Source organism: Rissa tridactyla, chromosome 5 (genome assembly GCF_028500815.1).
Source record: "Rissa tridactyla isolate bRisTri1 chromosome 5, bRisTri1.patW.cur.20221130, whole genome shotgun sequence".
Taxonomy (NCBI): Eukaryota; Metazoa; Chordata; class Aves; order Charadriiformes; family Laridae; genus Rissa; species Rissa tridactyla.
The window spans coordinates 45798191-45823843 of record NC_071470.1 but is presented as its reverse complement, the minus strand read 5'-3'; the positions used below and the strand labels follow the sequence as shown (position 1 = coordinate 45823843).

Here is a 25653-nt window from a genome sequence, read left to right as displayed (position 1 = left end):
GGGGGTTATCTGTCTGGAGCAAGGCTGGGGGTGCCAACTGCAATTGCGCACAGCAAAGCAAACTCCACACAGGTTGCTGACCTGCAGAGATGTCCCACACTGAACAACCAGGTCAGGCTTCAATGCGCTCAACGTTTGCAAAGGTACGAACTTTGTGCTGAAGCCCTTTCTCACATTAAAACAAAGTATGACTAAAGTATGGCTTTTGCTATCATATATAATTTTCCTTGCTCTTAGTAAGCGCTTATGCAGAACTATGAGAGTGCCTGGTACTTCACCAATCAGAAAAATTGCTTCCCCGCAGCGATTGCTCAAGGGGGGGTGGGGGCAAGGATTTCTTGCGGTGAGATTGCATAGCATGAAAGGCAGCTAGATTTGGAGATGGAAGTGCGTAGCCCTTCTGCAGTGCATTGATTTTTACTCTCTAGCTATTGCGAAATAGGGCTGGGTGGTTATATTTGTTAATGATTTTATTTACTGGAAAGCAGCTAACGATATTTATGGATTTGGGCACAATTTTGCAAAACTTTCTACTGGGAAAAAAAGAAAAAATTTTGCAAAAACAGCTTCAAAATGTCTTTTTTTTTTTTTTTTCCTATTTTGAAGGAAACATAAGTGCTTTAGGTTTTCCAATACTAGAAAAATATTTTTCTTTTGGTTTACCCAAAATATTTTCTCTCCGTTGTTTTCAAGTTCATTGGCCAAATACAAATAACAGGTTCTTTCATCCTTTTCTGTGGATACAAAGAGAGTGTCTGTTTGTCATTTTAACTAAGGAATTTCTTTTGCGTTTATTCAAACTGATTGTTGTCTTTCTTCCATCTGAAGGGTTACTGTATTCTTGATCTTGAAAAATTCAGCGTACTACAAAATAATATTTTTGTCTCTACAAAGACATTGTTTAAAACATCATCTAGCGAAATCATCCTCAAGCAACCAAAAGCGTTTGTCTAGAAAGAGGGTGCGTTTGTTTGGTGCAATCAAGGAGACATAAATAAGGGTTGCAAAGTGTCATCTCTATGGCGACAGCATTAAGGCCCTTGTTCAGCATGCAATGTGCTTTCGTGTTCAGAAATTTGGGGGTGTTATCACTGGCAGAAGCACTGTGAGTTAGGAATTACCACTTTGTACAATATGTTTGAGAGCATTATTTTAATCAGGCTGGGTGGCTTAAAACACGCTTGGTTAGAATATCTCAACAGCGTCTCTCTCGTGTAAAGGAAAGTCAATATAAGCACCATATTATAGCTTACAATTCGTTAAAGATCATATGGTAAATAATGAGCTAAAAGCTTTATTTTTTTAATAAATTGTTCTAAAAGCTATTTAATGTAACTTCACTAAGCAGCTTAAATTGTTTTCATTTTAATCTGTGTTGAGAGCAGTATCTGCAGATCAGAAATGAGAGTAGTGGAATTATTTGTTGATGCTTAGATGTTTAAGAGAGATTTGGAATCCATGTCTGTTATTGATTTTACATGAAGAAAATGGTTTAGAGCTGTTTTAGTACTAGAAAAAGCCCACTTAGAAATACAAAGTAGACCATAAAATCTATAGGCTATAAAAAAGAAACCCCACTGAATACTGAAAATTCATTCTATATTGGAGAGTTCATTGATGAATAGACAAATGATAATGGGGAAAAAAAATGTGTTGTATTACGCTAAATTTTACCTGCCCTTTGCCACACGGGGAACCAGAGGGCAAGGCAGGAGGACCTCCGGTCGCCTACGCAGAGCTCAGCTTTTGCATGGCCGGAGCTGCAGAATGTGTCAGGCTGCGACAGCACATTTTACACAGCAGCTTCTTCCATAATTCAGAGATCTAACATCCTCCTTCTCTGGTATTAAATTCTGGACCGTGTGTTGGCACACAGCAGTGCCCCTGGGAGGTGCCTACTCACGTCAGACAAGTCTTTCTTAAATGACTGCTGCTTCCGAAGGACACACAACTCTGCGCAGAAGTATCAAAACACCCCTTCGTACTGCATATCAGTGCTTTTTTTCGGTAAGAAGGAAGAGAATTCAGGTGCACGTTGTTAAATTCAGAAAATATCACAAACCTAGTGTATAGGTATAACACACACATACTCATACACAGAGGTTATGGATAAGTGTAATATATACACACACCCTTATTTGTGTTTTCACAAGTTCGGACTCACACCAGATTTGTTTCAGCAGGAAATGTTTTTTGAGTGATGGCAGGAGATGTTAGCCAATACAACAGTTCTTCCCAGGACTGTACATCTATGCAGACTTTGCAGAGAAATGATAATGAAGATTCAGGGTTTGACCTAGAAAGGTGGTGTACAGCAGGAACGCAAAAAGGGTGTCCTCAGGGATCAAATGAGTCTTGCAGGCTGTCTGAATGCTGTTGACTTTTGTCTCTCTGCATGACATTAAGTCACAAAGAATCAACCCCTAGAAACTAAAGATTTATCAGTTTCATACCAGATATCACTTCCATTCAGACAGATCTGATCCAGTCAGGCTTCTTAATTTCAATGGTCAGTGAACTCAGAAGAGTAGCTCCATCCGCTTAACACACTTCCACCTGCAGCTACTTCCATGCCGTGCTACTGAATATATTCCCTTGCTTGTGAACAGCTGCGAGCAGGGGGAAAAAGATTGGATGAGTTCCTTCTCTTCCTCGTTCATCCAGGTGGGAGGATCAAAAAGGAAAATCTACCTCTTGCTTGCTTTTCTTCTCCCTGGGGAGGGCGGGGGTGGAGGGGATGGTCTGTTCTGTGCTTGGGAGCAGAACACCAGATCCCCATGAGGACTAAAATAGGGCTGCTGTTCAGAGCTGATAACACAGTGGCTGGTCTTTTCTACTTGAGGGGACTCCAAGTCAGCTACAGATTTGAGAAGCCCTACAACTTTTCTTCAAAGGTCCTCAAGAAGCCCAAAAGACCACTTGAGCTCAAAAGCTGATTTCAAATGAGCAGATATTAAGTCAAGGCGAATTTTACAACTGCAGAGAACTGGCTGAAACCAGACTCTGAGAGGTTGGTACACACACCTAACTCTGCTTGCTCAATCCATGTGGCGTTGGTCCTGTCTTCCAGGTCCACTCCTGCCCTAATAACCTTTCACTAGCTTCCTGGATTACAGCAAATGCTACACACTGTCCTTTCGCTCCCCAAAATTGTTTTTCTTTCCATCACTTCAGGATCCTGTGCCTCTGCTGTTCCCGGCAGTTTTCTAATCCCTGCTATGCCCCAGCTTTCCAGTTCCCAAGATTTCTCATTTCTACTTGCTTTTTCTACCTGTCTCTCTCTGTCCTTGGAAAGCTTCCTCCCTGCCAAGCAGGCTCATTTGCTCCCAGGAGGGACCAATTTCCCTTCCCCTCACTGCGTCCACTCAATGACCTGCATCTATTTTCATTATGGTGTCTAACAGACAAAAAACCATGAATAACCTACGTACTTTCTCTATTTTTGGTGTTTTAAGAATGGTATACTTGGAGGGATACACAGCGTTCAATGTAGACACACTGCAGCACAATATAAGTGCACCTTAACTACCGAAAAAGCTTGTTTTAGGAAAAAATCCATCACAGTATTTTTCACACAGCCCTAAAAAACCCAAACCCCTAGGCTATTTTGGGCTTCTAAAACTACTGCGCAATCAACATAGCAATGTTAAATATACACAGATTATCACGTGTGAATTTGCATGTATGCGTATAAGAAAAACGTGATGTACATCATATCTACATATATAAATATAAACTACAGCTTGATTCCTGAAAAAGATTTAGGGCTTTTTATTATAATCTTATGCAATTACAAATTCAGCTGTAACTAGATGCGTAAGCAAGAGGTTCAAAATGAGGGCCTAGAACAATGGAAAGAGGAACAAATTCAGGTGTCTGAAGCTTGTTGGCTACTCCTGCACCCCACGCCCTGCGTGAGACTGAGTAACATGCAGGTTTGCAGAGTTACCGGGGGTCTTTAAGCAACTGCGAGCACTCAAACCCTGAAGGATCCTGGTCACACAAAGGCTGCACATCTGATGCTTTGGGTCTCTTGGCAGCTTTTGGGAACCGGCCAGGCGGAATCACTTGATGGCTCATGTCGTGTTAGACCTCGCTCCCTCAAACGGCTCCTTCCTCACCTCTGTCTACTCTAGTCATGTGGAAAAATCCAGTCCATAGTCACTCAGCCCTTAAAAGCAACTGTGGGATTATGTTAAGGAGGATGCTTTAGTCAGGTTATTTTTCAGGCAGCTTCATCCACCTGGGAGCCTGACTTTGGGCAAACTGTCACAAAAATATTCCTTGAAGGTCTATCTGTCTGGGCTGATGTTTTGTTTAGTGCATTTTTTAATCTAGCTGTATTCTCTCTTGTTCCTTGCTTAGTCCACGGTTAATCTCAGCCCTAATGACAATTCAGAATGCAACTGCAAAGCAGAGCACAAATTCCTTCTGCCTTCTGCAACTGAGGTACTTTCCAATACAAAGTCTTCCTTACCTTAATCTGTGCTCCACTCTGGAGATGTTTCCAGGTGAAATGGCTGAGTTCCATCACACCCCACCCAATTTCTCCAGGGTAGTGAGTTCTGCGAAGAAGTGATACGTATGAAGGGCAGGGGGCTGGACGCCACAAGTAGTTAACATCGCTGGTACCCTCTATTGCTGGAGATGTCGCCCCTATGTAGTGAGTATGGTCAGGCTTCCTTGTTCTGTAATCACGTATACCATCTGGGCCTTACAGAGAGAACAGAGAGAAACTCCTTATTTAAATTATTTTTGCTACTAACCTACTTTGGTACACTTTATTCTCTTTTATCTTACTTACAATGCAACAATTTTATATAGCTGTTCCACTTTGCAAGAACATTGTACTTGTTATCCCTTTTGTTAGAGTGTGTCTCCTGGAGTGGGGGTCACGTATGGGTTTTTTTCCCTGAAACATTCCTTTTTCCTGCTCTGAAAATCTAACTATTGAAAAAGGGGCATGACACGAATTGAAAATAGCTTCCTTCTGGTAAAAAGCAAAGTTTTGTCATGTTTAACGGGGCGCCTACCTGTTAAAATAGTGCTTTCAGATTTATTTATATAAATATGTTCAGGAAATGAATACGTATTAGCCAAAGATATGAATTTAAAGTGGCTTTGGTTTACTAAATGAAGTCAATATAGGTATTCTAATCCAGAATTAAAGTGGCTTTAATTCATTTTAATTGATTTCAATGTCAACTTAAAATATCATTGAATGCAAAGTCACTTTAAATAACAAAGCCCAGTGGTTTTAAGAGACTTCTTCAGGTCATTCAGAGACATGTCTACAAGGAATTTTAGTGCAGAATTACAAAAGGGTCTGAATTTATGGAATGAGATGTTGTTCCAGTTGATCAGGTGCATATCCAGAAGGCACAGAAGAAGAACAGTGAAGAGAAGCCATACTCCTCATTGCTGCTCCACTGAGCCTTCAGGCGGGACATCTGGCTGGGAGGCATCACAGCTCCCGTCCAGGTTGAGTACCTGAGTTTTCCTTGGTTGAAACTCAAGGCATGGGAGGGTGGAGGCTGAGGCCCAGAGCTGACCTCAGAGTTTCACTCACACTGAGGTTCACCAGTGGCCTCCACACCACACTTTCACAGGCTGTAAAACAGAGGCAATGGTGCTCCTTGCAAGGAGCACTGTGAACTTCATAAGCTGCTGTTACGGTCTGTATGGACTAGATATAAATAAGTAAACCAAGTATTTAGAAGCCTGCTTTAGCAACACATAGCTAGAAGCTTAACCTAAGGGCTCGTGATTGCAAGCTGTGTCTCTCACCTGTGCAGACAGGGCAAGAGTGTTACGGGAACTCATAAATCACCAAAGTCTCTGTAGCATCAATTTACAGCCTGAGATTAGTATTGATATTTTTACTGTCAAAACTGAGGGTTGTTAGAGCTTCACAGCGTATGAAGGCAGACTCGGCCTTAATGGTTATTGCAAAGCACTTGGATAATAGCTTCAAAAAAGATACCCCAAATTTAGTATGACTAAGTTAACATTGTGATTGCCTGAGAGGGACAGTCTTGTTATCATTTCCATCATCACCTCTGTAACTGGGACTTTGTAAGGATTCAGCCATCGAATATCAATTAGCCAGACAAACCCCACGCAGGTTTCCCGCTGAGGAGCAAATATCTATTGTCCATGTTTGTGGGGGGGAAAAGAAAAAAAAAAGTAAAGCTCAGCTCTAGAAATGATTCATTGTTTAGTAGAACACAGGTCTTTGTGCATCAACCAGAGCTGCTTTTGCACCAGGCTCAGCCCTAAAGCTTTGCCACAGAGAGAGTTTATAAAGCATAGTGTGGGTTCAAGCCTCTGGAAAAGCCACAAGCCATGTTTTTAGTTAAAAGGACAAACCATTAGAAGCGTGCTGACAAAGTCTCCTACTGGAGCAGCAGCTGATGATGCCAGACGACTTCATTGCTGGTATAGATTTAAATCAATTCCCTGCTGGTCTGCTGATATTTATGCCATTGCTTTAGCTAGTAGAGCTGTATTGATCCAGGCTGAGGATGAAAAAAACCTAAAATCATCCTCCAAACTATCATAGTTACCAGAAAATAAAAACAGAGGTGCAAAACAGGAGGGTGAGTTTTCACAAGGTGCAGCTGTTGAAAATGGATGAAGCAAAACGGGAACAGAAAGGAACTCTTTTTGTGAGACACTTGGGGAGTTGTTCCAAAATAGTTTCTATAATTATATGTTAATCCAACTGAACTTTCAAGTGTAGATAATACTTGACTCCTATTCCTGGGCGAGGGATTCATTTCCAAGCCATATGTCTTCTCAGGATCCATATTAACTGAAAATAGATCACTATGTGCAGAGACAGTTGAAGCAAAGATCGCTCCAGTTCAGTTCAAAGTCAGGTTAGCCTCTCAGTAAAGACTGATCATTTTTGTTTGACTGTATTGCATGAAAAGGGAAGGGCACCTTTTAAAAACAGGTTCGGTCCTATTCAGCTTGGGGGCTAAATTTTAAGCGTGAGTAGTCCGTGCAACGCTTCCTTTAACATCATATCCATGTTTCCAGCATCCTGTGACCAGCAGCTGAGCTCTGAGGAACAGGTACTAACGGAGCCTGCTTCTCTGAGTTGATAGCTGATGCACAGTGTCGTTCCAAAGCCTCTGCATGATGGGGTTCTGCTAATTTATAACATTTTTCGTTGTTAATTAAAGGTGATGGGGAAGCTTTCCCAAGATGGTTTCACTAATCCAGTTTTCAGCATAGCCCCAAAACAGTCACATCAGCACAAGTGCAGAGGCAGTGGACTGTTTCATAGGTGCAAAAATAAAAAGCAGGAACCACTTAAATCAACTTTGCTGCCAGAGAAAATACAGCTTGGAACTATGTCCTGATTTTTCCATCGGGTTTATTATTTTTCAACATCGTAGTCTGAACACTCATGTAACTCCCCTTTCCGGAGAAGAATCTTCACTAATTACGTGTGTTATTGTTCTGTCTGGGCTTCAGAAGAAACAATGTATTTGAATAATTGGTAGAAATTGAACTGTAATTTAATAGAAAGTCGAGCGGTCTCTCAATGCTTCCCACTGTGTGATGAATACTCTGTAAGGAGTGCCTTCTTGTTTGTCATATGGAAAGCAAAGTTTAGACTTTCGTTCTTCCTTGTAGAATAAGGGAAAGGGTAAACAAAGAAAATCAATTATAAATGTTCCATTAATAAGGATGAAGATGGAATATATCTGTCACTGGGAAAAACCCTGGCTCGGTTCCCGAGGGACTGCCTCTCAGCAGTTTTGGCTTAGCAAAGACGTTTGAGCAGGCTATTCTTGGTCAGATAAAGAGAGGCGCTGCTGGCAGTGCACACTCTGTGGAGACTTGAAATCTCTACAGTATGCTCCCTAGCTTGGGCCAGATGCACTGATTCTCTAGGCACCGTGAAAGACATATTTATTTGATCAAGGGTTTGGAGAAAGCTGTGGGTATATTCCGAGAATAATGAATGGGAGAGGAGAGGAGAGGATGGTAAGAATGACAAGTTATTTAAATAACACTGCAACTGGTTTTCCTTTTGTTTCATTGTTACTGCTGAAATATTAATTATAAGCTAGGGCATTTAATTTTATTTATATTAATGTAAATAAATAATCATATAAATCCTAGCAGTCTTATTCCCCAGCAAGCACATATGCGAGTAGAGTATATTTAAAAGCACAGAGAACCAAGTCATTACTAAATACGGAACTGTTGCTCAAATTTACAACACCCTTTAGGGAATTAGTGTCCTCCCACTCCCTCAACAGCAACAGAAATAGTTCATCTTGCCGGCCAAACAGTAACTTCCAGATGACAATAATCTGACCGGCTGAAGCTGGTGGTTAGGATTACTGCTCGTGGTGGATACAGTTAAGCAAATTTTGTGTAAGGTTTCAGGGAATCAAGGCCAAAATCGTCACCCTGTGATGAACATCTTTAACCTGACCTATACCATATAAACATATAGCAAATACCACGAGTTGTGCTTGGTATTTCTCTGATTAACTCTTTTCAAATTAATTCCATATGTGGACTTTCTTTTTCTGGAGCAAGAGTTCCCAGTCCCAGTTTAACTGGAACATCCCAATTGCTTTCCAGTATAAAATGGCCACAGCTGGCGTTATCTAGGAATAGCTATTTCATGAAGGCTTAATGAAAAGCACAAGTAGGCCCAAGATGTGTGTTTACAACAGAACTTGTTAACTTTCATGCGAGCCGCAGGTACTCTGTGATTTGCAGGAGGAGTGAGCCTCTCCGAAAACAGAGCCCCAGGGCCAGTGATTCTGAATCAGTGATAAGAAGGTTTTCTGTTCTGTCTTAAAACTGATAAGTCAAGCCAGACCGAGTGCTAGATATTAATTTGTGAACAAGAAATGGAGAAATAATGAAAAGCTTAAGCTCTGTTACAGACCATAATTTCAAACATTACTCAAAATGCAAATATGTCTCTCTGGCTTATTTTACTTCCATTATTTTCTTCAAAAGATGGAGGCAGAATTTCAGCATCATGAGCTGCTTTCCGTCTTTCATCCATTACGTATACCTCCTCTTGAAAAGCACTAATGGCAGTCAGTAACCAGAGGTAGCCACTTGTAAGGGACAGCACAGGCATCAACAGTGCCCGCATCTCACTGATGGTTTTTTGCCTTTTTTTTTCTGCTTATCTTCAGAGAAAAAGATATCTCAGATATCTCAACCTCCTGGGTATACCCATGCAATTAGCAATCACGATGTTCACCTGCTTGGTGTAGGAATCCATCCTCTGAGAACTACCCTGAGATCATCACCATCTAACACGAGCCACCAGCACTGGGTGGGATGCCACATGCCATTTCTTTGCAGCCCGGCCAGCTTGAGCCCCTCCACCTGCCCACCCGGGGCTGCCCAGGGCGCTGAAACAACTGCACGTGCTCCACCACACGGTAAAATGCTTTGTGTTTTTTTCCTGGTTATTTTTAACACATACCACTTCACTGGTCTCATTTTCCATGCGGCCTCAGGGGGCGGCTTGGGGAGAAACAATTGTGCCAAAACAAACGGTGCAAGATGGGAACAAGTGGCCAAAGGTCAGCACTGCTGAAGCCCGTGTCACCCCAAAGAGGACGGCACCTGGAGCGGTACTCCCACCCTGGCGTGCACACAGGTTTAAATGCTTTTGGGTCCCTGGGGGGAAATGCGGCAAATGAGGGGCTACAGCAATCGGCAGATGAAATCACAAATAGCTCAATCAGTTGCGGTGCTTGTACAGAGAGTGGAAGTTCAGACTCTTGTATAGTCATCTTTCTTCTTTAGCACTTTCCTTCTCTACATATACGTTATGAAGACAAAGATGATAGGGCTCTTTGAGAACACAAGACGTGTCATTTTAATAGCCTAGTTAGGTAGCTTCCAAAGGTAACACGTATCAGCCAAGCATGCTCCAAGTAGCGCTTAACTCTGTTTTCATTTGCTTAGCTTTTTCTCCTAAATTTGATTAAGAGTAGGAGGTTGGAAGAGAGCAAAAGAAAGCTCTACCCTCCTGTCACCTGCTAAGAGTCATTCAAGCAGTTAATCAGGATTCTCTACGAGAATGACTGAAATGACACTGTGAAGAAGTCCTGCTTAGTCAGGTTTATCGTTCAGTTTATCATCTTTGCTTCCTTGACAAGATGGTTTCTGAGGCTATATGAGAAGGTCAAACCCCTTTTGACCTTAAGGTTGCCAGTTGGGTCAGAAGACCTTCTGATCTTTAAACCATTGGAAATAGAACAGTAATCGGGGGCCTATCTGGCATATTAGGAGCTTGAAACATAGATGCTTGGCTCTTTATCTGAAGAGTCCTAGAATGCATATGAATAATATGCTAATTGTGAACCAATCTGCTAACTTGTAAATCTGCAATAACACGCTTGCTTCATTACAAGCAACAGAACTCTATAAATAATCAGGTGAAATTTACTTTTGCCTTTACAAGCTATCAGTGTCACTAATAGCAAGCTGCGCATTCTCGATGAGCGATTATGTTGCCACGATTAAGTTACTTCTGGTGCTTTAAAAATAACCTTGACTATTCCTCTTGTCTCAGAATTGCCTGGCAGCAATCATTCACGGGAGCAACGCCTGTGTCACACAATACCGTCGCAATGTTATTGGACTAAGGACAGTCAGCAAGAAGAGTCCAAAGCACTTTCCAAGATTTGTTTCTCAGGAAAAGTGCTTTCCCCAGAAAACACGTGCTCCTAAGAGAGTGTAATCCACCATCTACTGAGAGTAGTAGCAATCTTACCATGATATTAGATAACAAGCAGGGTAGAAAAAGCTCTTGGGTAGAAAAACCTCTTAGGACAGCACATGGCACAGCCGTTGGATCGAAATAAGTTTATCCAACTCGACATTTTTCTGACACTGGCTCTATTTTTTAATGGTATTAATGATGCTGCAGAAGAGTCGAGTAGGTAAACTGACAGGCTGTTTTTGTCACCGGGTGCTATTTATACAACTTAGACCGTGCAATTTTACCACTGTGTGTCTGACAAGGAGTGGGGATGGTATCGTGTTGGCTCACAGCGAACAGGCAACACAACGTGACCTCCAGGTATTATGCCACTGAATATATTGGTGCTGCACCTCTATCTTGAACACTGTGTGCTGTTCTGGTTTCCCATTCTTACCAATCTCCCGAAATCATCTGTTAAAATGAGAAAGGATACTGAAAGTGGTTAATGTGGATGTACTTATCTACCTGCACCATTCTGTTAATTTTAACAGCTGAAAATTAGCAGTAACCTGGAATGAAAGACAATGTATTTGGCTCCACTTTTTCAGGAAACCTAAATAAATTTTATATTGTCTCTCTCAGAAATGACTGAAGAGGCTGTAGTAGAGAGGTGTTAAATAATGACCTTTATGAAGAAGGTGAATGAGGAGCAGTTGCAACATTTCATAAGCCAAAACCTAGAATTAACTTGCTAGGAATAGATTTAAAACATCAAAGGAAATTCTTTTTCATGCAGTTCATTGCTAAATTGAGTCACCTTTTACCGCAAAGAAGTTGCAAGGCAAAAACTATGAATGAGGTTTAAGCGCAATTCGGCAAGGATATTAGATGATATGAATTCTTAGTCTGACCCCAAACTGCAGTTTTTATGTTCCTGTTGCTTGAACGCCAATAGGAGAAACTACTGCTGTGGCTCACTTGAAGAGCACATGCTTATATATTCAGTGCTACTGGAATACATGTACTGTGTTGTAACACAATTTATACCATCCAGATATTGTTTCTAGTACCTTGGCATTTAAGGAAGAAAGAGAGTATCAAAGTACAACTTGTACAATTCTCATTTAATTATTACAAGGTACAAGGGCACCGAAAGGTGTCAGTCTCTAAATTTGTACTATTCAAAAATCATTATTAGTGTGTATCCACATACAGACCACGACAATAATTTAAAAGCTGGCTCCAGGACAAATTCAGATTCATTTCATAAAGGTACATATTTTTTAGTCCCTCAGTTTTATTCTTCGGTCTGCTCTTTTATACTGGTGCATTTGAAATTCAAATGGAGCTCTAGTAGGAAAACATCTCCGTAACCGCCGTTAACTAGAAACACCGAGAAATCCTTGCTGGCACTCAGCAGGAGGTTTTCATTCAGCCCCTCGGCCCAGAACCTCCTTCTCCCCTCGAACACCACCAGGGCTTTTTCTTCAATAAGCGGGTGCGGGGCACACTTTTTAAGTAATGAATGAGAACTGCTGAGCAGGGCACAAAAGCTTCCAAATTGAAAAGGTATCCAGTTCATACTACTGTCTCTGGGTGTGCGTGCATGTGTGTGCCTAGCACATGATAAATAATCCCTTGTGGTTGAAAAATACCCAGATGCTTAGTTGATATGAAAAATGTAAACAACTAAAGTAGGGGTTTTTTTTCTATTTAGGCATCAAGCTGTTCGAGGGAACAAAAACCGTGGCACCTTTTAACATATATTTTGGCCCACTACTTAATCTTTCTTCTCCATGCTGCTCCTGCTTTAATCAACAGTCCGTCGTGTTAAACAAGGGTTCACTGGATGACCCCAGCAATGCACACAGGCAGTAACGTTGCCCTTCCCCTGTCCCTGTCGGACCTGCAGTCCTGCTCCAGCCTGAAGCAGCACCCCACCGTGTGAGGCCCCTGGTGTCATCACCTACCCGAGAATATCACCCTTGCCTCCACGAGTGGTTTCCCTGCCGAGGCTCCGCGGGGGGAGGAGGGCATGGCGTGGGCCCTCCTTGCCTGGGAAGGGTCCACCCTGTGCTTCACCTGGGCTCCTCTGCCCACCGCTGCAGTGGCTGTGGGCTCTTCTCCAGCCCCACCACAGGCGCTGAGGAGTGATGCATTGTGACGTATTGTCCCCTTGGCTCTGCGAGTGTCCCTGCTGTTGGCCTGGCCCGATCTCCCCGCCAGCAGGGTGGTAGCCCTGGGGAGGCAGCTCCTGCAGCCGTCCTTGGAGACCTGACCCTAAGTGAGGCCCCCATCTGTTTCCATGGGTGCAACAAGTCTGATGGAGCCTGCCCATTGACACATAAAATGATTTGTCTTTAGGAAACTGGAGTTGTAGAGACCCTGACTTTTTGGGTTTCAGCTGCTATTTGCCACTTCAGGGTGTCTTTATCCAAAAAGGTGGCTCCTGGGCTGCACTTGTGGCTCTTCAGGGTCCTCTACTCCGTGAAAGTGGTCTAAGTGAGGACATGCAGGCCTTTTTCTAGAATAACTTTTTTCTGGTTCATTCATTAATTTTGTTGAGGTTTGGTGTGGGGTTTTTTTGGTGCTGGCAAAAGATGCAGGATAAGAGAGCCCCAGACAAAAGTCTGGCTGGTGTGCATGTCGGAGCTGCCTTGATTTCTGCCGATCCTCCAGCTGCTGCTTCCATCTGTTGTCTTCTGCTTTTTATTTCACTTGTAAACACCTTAGGGCACGAGCCTTTTCTACACATGCAAATCCAAAGGGACTGGTATGGTGCAACACAAACCCCCAGTGCTCCAGCAATACACACAGTATTAAAAATGCTCGGCAAGAGATTTCCAGTATATTTCCAACCGCATCTGAAATAAGACTTCTAATTAATGAATAATCAAGGAAGGCACAGTGCTCATTAAAACTCTAGTTAAACATACGTGGCAGCTCTGATTTGTGTACTGGGGTTTTTTATTGTTGCTTCAATAGTTTTCTTTTTCTCAGACGTCCCTAAAGGGCAGTATCTGAGCGTTTGATTGGCGATGCTTGTCTGTGCACGCTTGCTGGCACATGCTGATCTTCTGAGTAAGAACTGAGCTGGTGGACACTGGCTCTGAATCACCAAGGGTTACTTGTTCAACAACATTTTGCTCCTGGCTCCTCCTCTTGACCTTCCAGCTGCTCCTCCCAGAGTGACTTGTCTCCATCTCTCCTCCTCTTCCCAGTCTGGTCTCTCCCATGTCTCACTCCTCCTCCCTTCACTTTCGCAATAATCTCTTCCCCTGGCCTTTCAGCCAGCTCGGTTTGTGCTCTGTCGTGCCAAGGTGGGAGCGCACACAGCCACTGTCAGGCATCTCCAGGGCCTGGGTACAGCCTCCTGCTGTCATCTGCAATGGTCATCTGCAATGGTGTGCCATGCTACCAGAGGCTGGCTTCGTCCTCAAGCCCTCATCTTCATGGAAAAGTGTAGTAGTTTAAAACACTGGTGTCGTTGAAGAGGCGTTACGCTTGCACGAGCAATCTACACTTGTTAGGTGCTGTTGTTGGTATTGCTTTTCATACAGGAAGGGGTATAACCTTTATTTTTCTTGTTTGTCACTATGCTATGCAAACTTCTTCCACAATAGATGCTACGTGTCTAATTATGAAAGTAAAACACCACCCTTCTAACTGGCATGGTTATATTTTGTATAGGAAAAGCCTAATAAGTCACTGAAAGATAAAAGATGGGGAAATGGCTGCTCTGTTGTTGGACTACAGATTAAATCATATGACTTCAAAATTTTCAGCAGGAACAAGAACAGTAGCGTCATTAAAAGGGTTTGCTAAAGCATTCGCTAAAGGTTTGAAGCAGCCACATGGTGGACATCAGGACGTCCTCAGGCCTCACAAACAAGCTGTCTTGCCGGAGGGGTCTGTTTCTGAGATGGAGGGAGGCATGAGGCAACACTGGAGCTGCAGCACATGTTCTGCTCTTTCTACCTGCTTAGACTTGATAGCTCGCTTTATTTTAAAACAGAGTTTCTAAATGAACAACAGTGATAGCTGCATGCAGCAATCTATGAATACATGAATGTATGAACTTGCCGCCAAGGTTTTAGCTGAAAGGCTGGGTTAAAAATATATCTTATGTTTTTCTTCCTGGGATTTATTGGTAGCAGATATTAATGATGCTTTTTACTTGGTAGCAATGCCATTGCAGGTGGTATGAAGATGGTAAGGCATGCTAGAGACTTTGCCCTTAATATGTGATTTTCATGCTTCCCAAGGTTTGATTCTGAGGATTGCGCTTTGTCTGTCACCATATACTGTGGTTTTGTTTGGCGATTTTTTTTTTGTATGAGAATGAATATGTTTGTCAGTAATTATGGCAGGTCTGAATTTGGTAAAAAAAACCAACCCAACCCTGGAGTTCTCAGGCAAGTTATTGCTTTATTGGAGAATTTATTGGCTTTGTCTACATTTGAATCACTTCTCTCAAGCTCAAGTTAGGGCAGCTACACTGTGAAATGCATCCAAAATAACAGCCAAATGAATGCTAGTACTACACTAAGTTCACTTTTGCATGCTACAGACCTTCAATATCACTGTTTCCAGTTGCCAGTCTCTCTTCTGGAGGTTGCCACCCCTGTCGTGTCTGACTGGGTGCCATATATCCCCACCTCGGTGAACAGTGTTTGCTTCAGTCCACAGTGTGGTATCTCAGTTGCAGCTGCAGAGATTTTGGGTGAAGATGCCAGGCTCTGGGCTGGAATGGAACAGCTGAGGCATGGACACATGCTCCTCTGCCATCCCTGCCGCGGAGAGGGGGAGGTCAGGAAATCAAATGCTGGGATTAGTAATGCGATATACCATGGTAGGAAAATTCACCAGGGCTCATCTGTTGGATCCTGAACACTTTTGAGAGCATATTCGAAGTCTTTTGAGTGTGGAGTTTTGGGGGAGGTTGGGGTTTTTTTGTTTTGGGGGGTTTTTTTCTTCTTTTTTTTCTTTACTTTTTTTTAAAATTTATTTATTTCAGTGGACTGAGCTCCTCTATGAATTATGCTCCAGTGAGCCATGGCAGAGCTGGCCTGTTCTCCCTGGGCTCGTGGAGCAAACCGCAGGAAGACGTTAAGAGGACTAACGGAACTCTAACGCAGACGACCTGCAGCCACATTAATTATTGATCATGTTAGCAGTTGATGAGTTGTGCTAAATTGATCTGTGGCAAGATAAGGTGAATTAAAAGCTGCTTAAATATTTAATTCCGGGCTCTTTCTATATGGCAGGAATTTGACTGAAAGGCTGCACATGAGTCATGACTGGAATCAACTTCTCAGTGAAGACGAGCTATCAGAATAAAAGGTACTATCTAAATGTAAATTATGATTTATTAGAGGAGAAATCTTTTGCATGTAAACATTTTAACGGAGGACTGGGAATCTTTGCAGGTGAAATTCTCTAAACATGTAGACGGAGATTTTCTTGTTATTAGTTCAACTCCTGCACGTTTTAATTAGACCTTGCTGCATCCGAGGTAGCGCACGAGTCGCTGTAGGGAGAGAGAGGGACTGAAAGCCCGTAGGAAGTGAAGGAGGACTATTGGCTGAAACTCCATATGTTTGCCACAGCATTGCAACGCTGTACAGCTGCAGCACAGCTTGAGTGAAATGAATCCGTAGATGACTGGTGAGAGGAAGTAAGGGGGCTAGTTCTGACATTGGAGACAGATATGGATATATATATGTGTGTGTGTATATATATCAGAAGATAAAAAGAATTTGCTGATCATTCTGCATGAGGGCTTGTAATAGTAGGGGAGGAACTGGGGAGCCCAGTGCCCTGCACGTCAGCAGCACCTTTTGGAGTGCCTTTGACAGCGAGATAAGTCCCATTGAATAAAAAGGTCGGCATCTGAAGAAGAGCTGCCCAGACCTCCTCAGCATGCTCTGATCACACTGCGTTGCCCCACAAACTTTTTGAAGGACTTTGTGGTGTCGTGAATACAGTTTTGAAGGTTTGCACGCCTTCTTGGTTGGCTTAGGTGCCGCAGTTCCAAATAAATCCTTCCCTGGCTTCTCCCAGCCTCTCCACAGCGCAACATCCTTAATGTAAAGCAGGCCTGGTCCTGAAGTAGAAACATGTTTTATTTCAGCATTATAGTGCGTACAGGCTGGCGTTATCTGTAGTGTGAAGAGGAGGCTCCTGCCTACTGCAGTTTCTTCCTTCCCTTTCGTCTCACTTCATTCCTCCATCTACCAGAGAGCACTTTGGCAGTTGAGGGCATTTGTCTTGTTTTTTCTCACCCTTCACAAAGGCTGTCCTCTGCTTAACATGCACATTTTTTTCCTTTGGAGCCATTTTCCTCCGTAGGCTCTCTGGGCTGGCCAGCCGCCAAACAGTAGGGTGAGCTGCATGAAAAAGCCTTGATCATTGACAGGCTGTCTTACAATTTCTTTCTTGTATTCAAGATGCAGATGGATGTTATTAGAAAGGTTTTTACTTTGAATGTGCGCGGCTTGTCCGCATGCCCGAGATTAGTGCTCAATACTCCTTATAATGCTTTTTCATCCTCAAAAGGGCTTTACAAGCGCCAGCCCTCAGAACGCCCCTGCAAGGTAGGTGCACATGTTTTGTTATGTGCTTTATAACAAAGAGGGACACATGTTGGTGACTTGTTCAAAGATGTATCACACAGGAAGCATTATAAAGGAAGGAAATCTTTACACTTTCCTGGTGCTCTTCTGTGATGTTCTCCTGTCTAAAAAAAAATAAATCATAAGATTTCACTATGCGGCGTGGTTTTGCATATGAAAGAAGTGATTAGTGACATCAAAAATTAAAATGTATCTCAGGTTATAGTACTACTAGATAAATACACAGCATTTCTAAAATTTATGAGGCCAAATTTCCTACTGCACGAAGCTTCAATTAATCCAGCAGAAAAGGAGCCTAAGGGGATCATCAAAGAGACCCAAGTTTGATAGAAGATTTGGAGCGTTTGCCTCAAACCATACTTCAAAACGTAGGGAAATGATATTAGGAGGAGTGATGAAAAATGCCTGTCTTCTCAGCTGAAAGGACAGTGCAGGATTTTCTTTTTCTGCTTTAACTGCTTGATTATAATTAAAGCAGCTACAGCAACAGCAACAGCCCCAGTATGAACTCCCTGCCACTGAAGGCTCTTGTAATACTGTATCTCATCTTAGTGAGGGGGCTGGAATAAGCTGTAGCTGTGAAAGGCATCTTTATAATTATGTATTCTCACTGAGCTTTTACTGGCATGACTACGCTGGCATGCTTTACCTTGCACAGACAAGCCAATAAAAGTTTCAAGTGTCGACCAGCATACACAATCTGGCTAGGGCCGAGATCACTCTGTGAGATGAGGTTTCTAAACTGGGTCGGTAAGCCCTTGAAGGGTGTCTAATAATCAACATTAAGGGTCTTTGTAGCCTCAGTGAGCCTCAGGGCCTGCATAGGTAGCTGGAGGAAATTTGCTTGGAAAACAGTAGTTGCCTTAGCCCCATAAGGAATAGTTAATGAGGCTGTGAGACGGTGAGGCACTTGTCCTGAACCAACCAGCAAGGACTGACTGGTAGGAGATGGTAAGCAAGAGGATTCGCTTTATAGGCATAACTCCTTTACGCTTTCTGGGTAAATAGGTTGAGAAGAGCCTGTCGAGCTCAAGTCACGAGAAGGATAAAGCTACGTAGCTTAAAGCTAGAATTTATTTTAATTCTGACCCATCTTCTCCATTTTGATTAAGCTTTGTTTTCTTTAAGATTCTCTTTTTTTCACTAAGTAAATAATCACATAGTTACGTTCAGTGGACTCTGCAGCATTTTAGGAAAGGTGTTGAGAATTAGTTGCTGAACTCTGGTGCAGCTGAGAGGGCTGTCTTCTCAGGCTGCGTACAGTAGAGTTGAAGGAGTGGAAGGGAATAAACTAGACATGCTTTTTTAACCCCCCAAAATGGATCCTTACCTGTTTTCCAGACTAATTCTATGTTTGGATCTTATCTCCCTCTTGCTGCTCTGGGAAAGGTCTCTGCCCCCAGAAATTACTCTGGAGAAAAGGGAAATGTGAGCTCCTTCCTGGTTTTCTGACCACTATACAGTGTTTCAGATTAATTCAGGGAAATGATGGGCAGATGATTTCGTGAAAATTATTTTATGGGCAATTACAGCTGGAACAAGTTATCACATTTTTATGGATTCCACATCCATGGCCTTTAATGTCAACTGCCCTATTTCACTTTATAATCGTGTAAGTGAGTCCATCTGGGCCAATTAAGCATTTTCAGTTGCCTTCAAAAGATTTGCAAATGCCTGCTAGAGGTTGAAGACACCATATGATTCAACCTTGAACATTTGGGGTAAAGAGGTGCTCTACCAGGCCTATCGTGGTAGCCCTGCATGGTTTTGATGACAAAACATATGTAGGCTTATTGCAAAACCATGAGGTGTTTCAGTTAATATCTCAAAGCTATGTAATGCCTTGGATACGTTCACTGCTTTTATTCCTCTTTAAAATTTACAAAAACAAAGATATGCAAGCACTGCAGAATGGGTTCAGGCCACCTATGGACCATATTTTTTCAAATGCCATCACATCTCCACCCACACACAAATCCCTTTCTTATTTCTCACAAGACTACCCTTGGAAGTGTCAGGTTTGAAGCTCCCGAAAAGTGAAGTGCAACTTGACTCCCACATGCAACAGGTCTTTCAAGATCTACCCATACCAGGAAAAGACTTCCCCTAGCTTCAGTGGTGGTCTCCAAGTTCAAACCAACTGACTAGCTGTACCATTATTGCTGGTTTCAAAAAAATAGGTGATGTTTTTGCTTGAAAGGCCCCTCTTTATGCTGTTAAGATGTGATGATGTGTGTTTTTAATCGATTGTATTTACATCGCCGAGGAGTATCAACCCACTATCTAGCTCAGAGATTGACATAGGTGGTGAGTGAGGCCCTTACTAAAAGCGTATGAGTGGTGAGTGTGGGTTAAGAATCACAGGTACTTCAAATAAAGCTTCAGAAAGTCTATTTGAATATAACAAAATATCCATGCAAATACTTAACTTCTGGAGCATCGGTATTGTTTTTGGAACACGAGGGACCACGACAAATTAATTAGAGATGAAATTTTCTCTTGTACTTCAGCTCCTCTCTTCCACGGCAAGAGGAATCTAGCTTCATACCTGAATGCAATAGTAATGCAAAAGCTTGAGGCAAAATCGTCAGCTATTCACATCAATGGAATGAAGTTATACAGCTCACTTCCACCTGAGAGAAGAACCATTTTAAAAGTTTGTGTGTTGCTAACAAGACACAGATGTCGCTGTTGGGTGAACAGGGGCAAGATTGTTTTGTTGTTCGTCACGCACGCTTTCCCAGGGGTATGGCGGAGCCAGCGTTAGAGACGTCTCTCTTTCCGGGGGTTTAAATCATGTATTCGGGTGTTCTTTTTTTTTAGCTAGAGACCAAAAGGGGCATACCCATCCTCTGCCGCAACGCTGTGAGAGCTCCCTGCAACCCCGACAGGGATCAGAGCCAAGGGACAGGTCCTTAGCTGTTTTAAACTAGCAGGATGTTGTTGATCTCATTGAAATAGATGGATTTCATTCAGATGAGGACCTGGACACCTATGAAGACACACCGAAGCAGGAGAAATGATCCACCTCGGCTCTTCTCCTGCTGAAGAATCTGCTTCCTCACGTGGATGCTAATTGCACACGGGCGAGAGCATGTGGATGCCAATCCCCACCCTCCAGTTTATTTGCAGGAGATTACTTCTGAAGTATTTCAAGACTTCCTTATCCCAAGGACTAAATACACTGAGCTGTCTCCATGCCAGGTTGAGCTGAAGGCAGAGAAACAAAAATTAAACACGGATAACAGGAGTATGCTTATTGTGGCAGCATACAGGGCTCTTGTCATGCCAGTCAGCTGCCAGCATATGTCAGCAGTCTTTTAAGTTGCTAATAGCACAAAAAAGGGAAAATTCCTAGCAAAGAGCTTCCCCCTGACAAAATCTTTAAGAATTCATGTGTTTTTCAAAAACGTACCTCTTCCAAAGAGTCACTTGATTTCCCACAAAACGCCAATCTCAACTACCTCTTTCTGTGCAATTGCTTCCCACATCTCAGTTTCTTTTCCTGACTTAGAAAGCACATTTACAAGATATACTTGGTCAGCTGCAGATCTTCATTGGCAACTTCCCCGTGATAGTTGCTTTGCTAAGTGCAGCAATAATGAGAGGCATTTTTTAATTTTTATTTTTTTTTTAAACTTGTTCTGGAAATGAAAAGTGAACCAGACAGCAGGTTCCCGTATTTTTCCAGCAGTGGTACAACAGGGCAACAGTGGATGGTCTCAGCACAGATCAGTTACAGGAAGATGCGGTTTTATCACAGCTAGCTGCTGAACGTTTTAAGAGTATTATAAGTATCTGCTTCAGAAATGAAACAAATAGTGAAATTAAAAACAAAAAAACTGAGGCAAAGTGATCATTTGTTGCTGTCTGTCTTAAATATGGATCCAGGTAACGCAAGGAATACCCTGTGTAAACTTCTACCCCACAGTTAGTGACTGCTTACCTGTGCAGTGCTGCTTATTTTTGTCTGTTCCTTCGGGTCTCTGTTTTTGCATTAGCCAAGGATTTCTTGCTCCAATTTAATTTAATGCTTGAATTTATTGTTGTGTGTTTGTATGGAAGTTGAAGGTCCCAGTGGAAATAGGGATTTCTTTGTATTAATTCCTTGCAAAAAGGAGTAGAAAGTCCTGATTTTCACTGCTGACATTACTGGTGATTGTGGAGTCTATGTGAAACAAACTTGGTCATAAGAATGTTTTGAACACAAACTATTTTTTTCTATGATCTGTCGAATAAGAGTATTCTTGGACTACGGATGCAACGAGGAGCTCTGCAGCCATAAGGTTAGGTATATTGTCATTAACTTGTCCAGAACGGTCAGGACGATTCCACGTAAGTTTAGATCACCTTGGTAGCTTACCTCAGTGTTGATCTATCCGGAATATGCTTTCTTGGGATGAGGTAAAATTAGATTTTAATGCTGTTTTATTCCAGGTACTGGATGATTTCTTCCCGGAAAAATAAATGGAACATAAACTGATGGAGTGTGGTATCACTGATTTGTAAGTAACAAAAATATTAACTTTTCTAGCATTTACTGAACTGAAAGTTGATTCTGTCTGTTTAAATCGGTACCTAGTACTTGTCACATTATGATATAGGTGTGAATATGCTTTGCCAGGATATGTATGCACAGCACAGAAACATTCACTGAAGCTCACACCCACACATCCCCATATGCTTTGAACAGATCTAAGCGGTGACTGAAGGATGAAGAAGGCTGAACCGCATAAACATTATACACAATGACTATTAATTTCAAAGCAAGGGAATAATTTATAAAGGTTGTTAGGAAGCAATGTAAATGCAAATGCTCTTCTAATAAGCACCGGTAGCATCGTGTTGGAACATATCTGTGATGCAGTATAGCGTCTTAAAGCGAGCAGGGAAGAGCGCGGACGATTTCTGTGGAAGATGGTGACAAGAGTAAAGAGGTGAAAGCCGATGGGAATGTGGCATTTGGGACTCAGTCCAAGGAATAGTTCTAGCACGGGCTCACTTAGCAGTGCAGTAAGCAGTGCTGCTCGGTGCCTGAGCGAGGACAGGCAGTATCTGGAATAATTAATCAATAATTCATTACGGAAAAATGCTACTAGCTGTAAACTTAATTTTGTAGAATAATGCCCTGCAGTAATGCCAAAAGTTATAAATATATTCATTTTTTTTTCTGAAACAGCTAGTACAGACCGAAGCCAAACACTTCAATCACATGTAATAGAGCTGACTTTTTTAAAAAAAAGGTTTCTGATGGTAGACAGTGAAAATGAGGCAATCAGTATAGAATCCTAATACTGAAAATAGCACATTTGGAGCAAAAGGTCTTAATAACAATGTTACCAACAAATTTTTTTCTTATAAATATTTCATATCTTTGTGCAGGAATAAAATTCCTACGTCCTAGGTGTTCCATTTTCCTTGCAGAGCTTTACATGTTTTATTTATCATTCTGCATGATCTATAACTTTATCATCTTCTAGTGTTTCATGAAAAGCAGTATCGTTGGATATTAATGATCATCTGTCTATCCATCCTTAATACATATGAGTTAAATTCTTTTAAAGACTTGGCCAGCTTTGAATAAATAGTAATCCTGTCTAGATTGACTTCTAGACAATTTCCCCTTTTCATACTTTGGCACAGTCATGTAATGTTTGGGTTGTAGGAACTTCAAAAGATTATTTTAAACAACTCAATTACAGTTGTTTTAGAGTAGGTTTGTCTTTTCTTTTAAGAAACATATTGGTTTAAAACCAAAACACCGAAATGTAAGTTTGGGTTTTAATTTGTTCAGTAATGAAAACTTCAAGGGCAGTGAATAAGAATGAAATATTTTTTCCTTATTTGGGATGCTATTTACTGAAATATAGTATTCGAAATATATGTGACACCAAATATACAGTTCCCAAAACTGTGTTATAATATACTTTCAACAGTTGAAATCACTCCTATGTATATCCTGCCTGTATTAGACTGTGGATGACTATTTGGAAAGGAGTAGGGTGCATTTTTTAACCTATCTATGATTCCGAAAAGTGTCATCTATCTAAAAGGACCCTGTTTTCAGTCTGTCCGATACCTTTGCCACTGTGTAGCGGGTGCAATTCAAGAGCCACCCCAGGGCACCTCTCCTTGCTGGCAGCCTGTCCTGCAGCACACCAGCGCCGAACCACCGACTTCTTGCCATGTGCTTTGCACCATCCCACCGAAACAACCTCTTCCACTACACGTCCTGATAATGACAAAAGATGCTATTTGACCATTTCTATGTCTGTGGTTAATCTTCTGTTTAAAAAAAACCTAAAAATGTTGTTAGTGATATTAGTAACAGCACTTTGCAGTGCTTTCCTTATGTCTCAGAATACTTCACCTAAGAACCTGAGTTGATACTTTTTTGCCTCTCTTCACAGAAGGAGAAGCTGAAGCAGATGATGTCAAAGCGAGGTCCTGAGCACCCCTTTCCCAGTGGAGGTAGCAGGAGAGGAGACTCACAATCATCTCCCATCATCACTGCCACTCCCCAGAGATAAGGGGCACACCTGTATCATGGTCACAAGCACAAATGAAGCTTGTGTAGATGTACCTGAGCTTACTTCAGAAGTACAGGCTTGACCTTCAAGAGTTCCTGTTAATTTGTTCAGTCTTATCATAGAATCATAGAATGGTTTGGGTTGGAAGGGACCTTAAAGATCCTCTAGTTCCAACCCCCCTGCCATGGGCAGGGACACCTCCCACTAGACCAGGCTGCTCAAAGCCTTATCCAGCCTGGTCTTGAACACATCTTCATACAACACGTAGCATAGGGGGCCACCATCTAGGACTATGCCTCTGAGGTGCTGCTGCAATACAGATTTCTGCCATTTTTCCTTTTGCCTGGGCGCCTTTACCAGGGCAGCTGAAGGGAACACCCTGTGGGCTGTGAAATCCTCTCCAACGACCATGTAAATACTTGGATAGTATGTAAATACAACGACCATGTAAATACTTGGACTTGGACAGCCAGTCCCTGAGGTGCCACTGCTAGTATTAAACTAACTGGTTAAAGCCGGTTTGCATACATTTGCAACTACAGCAGAAGTCGGATGATAAATATTCCCAAATGTAGCTATGCAAACAGTGGCAAATTATGAATAAATGTATGAAATGCATTATAGTAGTCACAAATTCTTCTCTTTTTTTCTTTTAAGAAAAAACAAAAGACAAATTTTGCTTCATGCCACAGGCCAAACTCTCTTTTATAACCTTTTGAATTTTGTGTTGCCTTATAAGTAAGAAGGACCATAAACCGACAGTAAAGACTCAAGAGTGCTAAGTCCCTGCCACCTTCCTGTCCTACCCTGTGGTTCAGGGGCCACAGGGTGGTAGTTACATGCTCTGTCTGTACACTGGTGATCGCTAGTTGGCAAATAGCCACATAACTAGAGGAAGCTATGTGAAAAAACTAACAAAAGAAGACCCAAACAAACGAACAAAAACCCCACATGCCCTTCATCATGTTGTAACAGATGATAAAACCTGGAGTTGCAAATGGTGATATTCCCAGCCATGTATAAATCCCAAAAGGTGAGAGACGGCATTCTTGGAAATGTTGCCATCCCGAAAGACAGAGCACAGAGGCTATTCTTGTTCAAAGGAGATAGTGTCCCCTTGATAGCGGCCTCACTTGCACCTGAAATCATTCATCTTTGACTTAAAATCCAATAAAATTGGCTTCTGCCCAGCACAGTGGCGATGGCTACTGTTCTCAAGGTCAGCTCCAGGCTGGTTTGCCAGGCCCATACCGCCGTTCCCCTTTACTGTCCACTTCTACCAACCGTTATTAAAGTACCTTTTTTATGGCTGCTGAGAAGGTGCCAGGAGAGAGCTGGGCAGGAGATGGGCAGTCCTGAGGGCTGGAGCTCGGCCATGTGAATCTGCTTCAGCTGCCATGCCGTCTCCAGAAGACAGATGAAAATGAGTGTTTATCCAAAGAAGGGGGATAAAAGGACATCCATGCGTTTATATCCATACTGACTGTATATAATCTACTAAACTCCCCAAAGAGGTAACGTTCTGCTCCCCTGGCTGGGCAGGCCTGTCTCCTCTGAGCAAACCGGGCGCTTAAGTGTGGGTGACTGACAACTGGTGTCACGAATTAAAAGCCATGTGGCCAAATCAAGTGCAAGCCTCTCAATGTGCGAATATCATTTTAAGAATGAGGGTTAGCAAATGAGCAAAGAGCTCATGGAAATGCTGTTTCTTGTTTCCTTGGCATTTTAGTCACTGACCTGACCATTTCAATTTATCCCTTAAAAGAAACAGAGATGTTGA

The 25653-nt window shown here is 42.2% G+C and overlaps 1 long non-coding RNA gene across 2 annotated transcripts; it reads left to right on the top strand.

Annotated features, from left to right (window-relative positions):
• Positions 1-9339: 9339 nt before the first annotated feature.
• Positions 9340-25653, top strand: LOC128910051 (uncharacterized). 2 transcript variants are annotated; one of them, XR_008466594.1, is made up of 4 exons: positions 9340-9434; positions 15976-16051; positions 21781-21848; positions 23754-25653. It is a non-coding gene; the product is annotated as an uncharacterized LOC128910051 (long non-coding RNA). The 2 variants fall into 2 exon arrangements; XR_008466593.1 differs by lacking the exon at positions 9340-9434 and adding an exon at positions 15420-15517.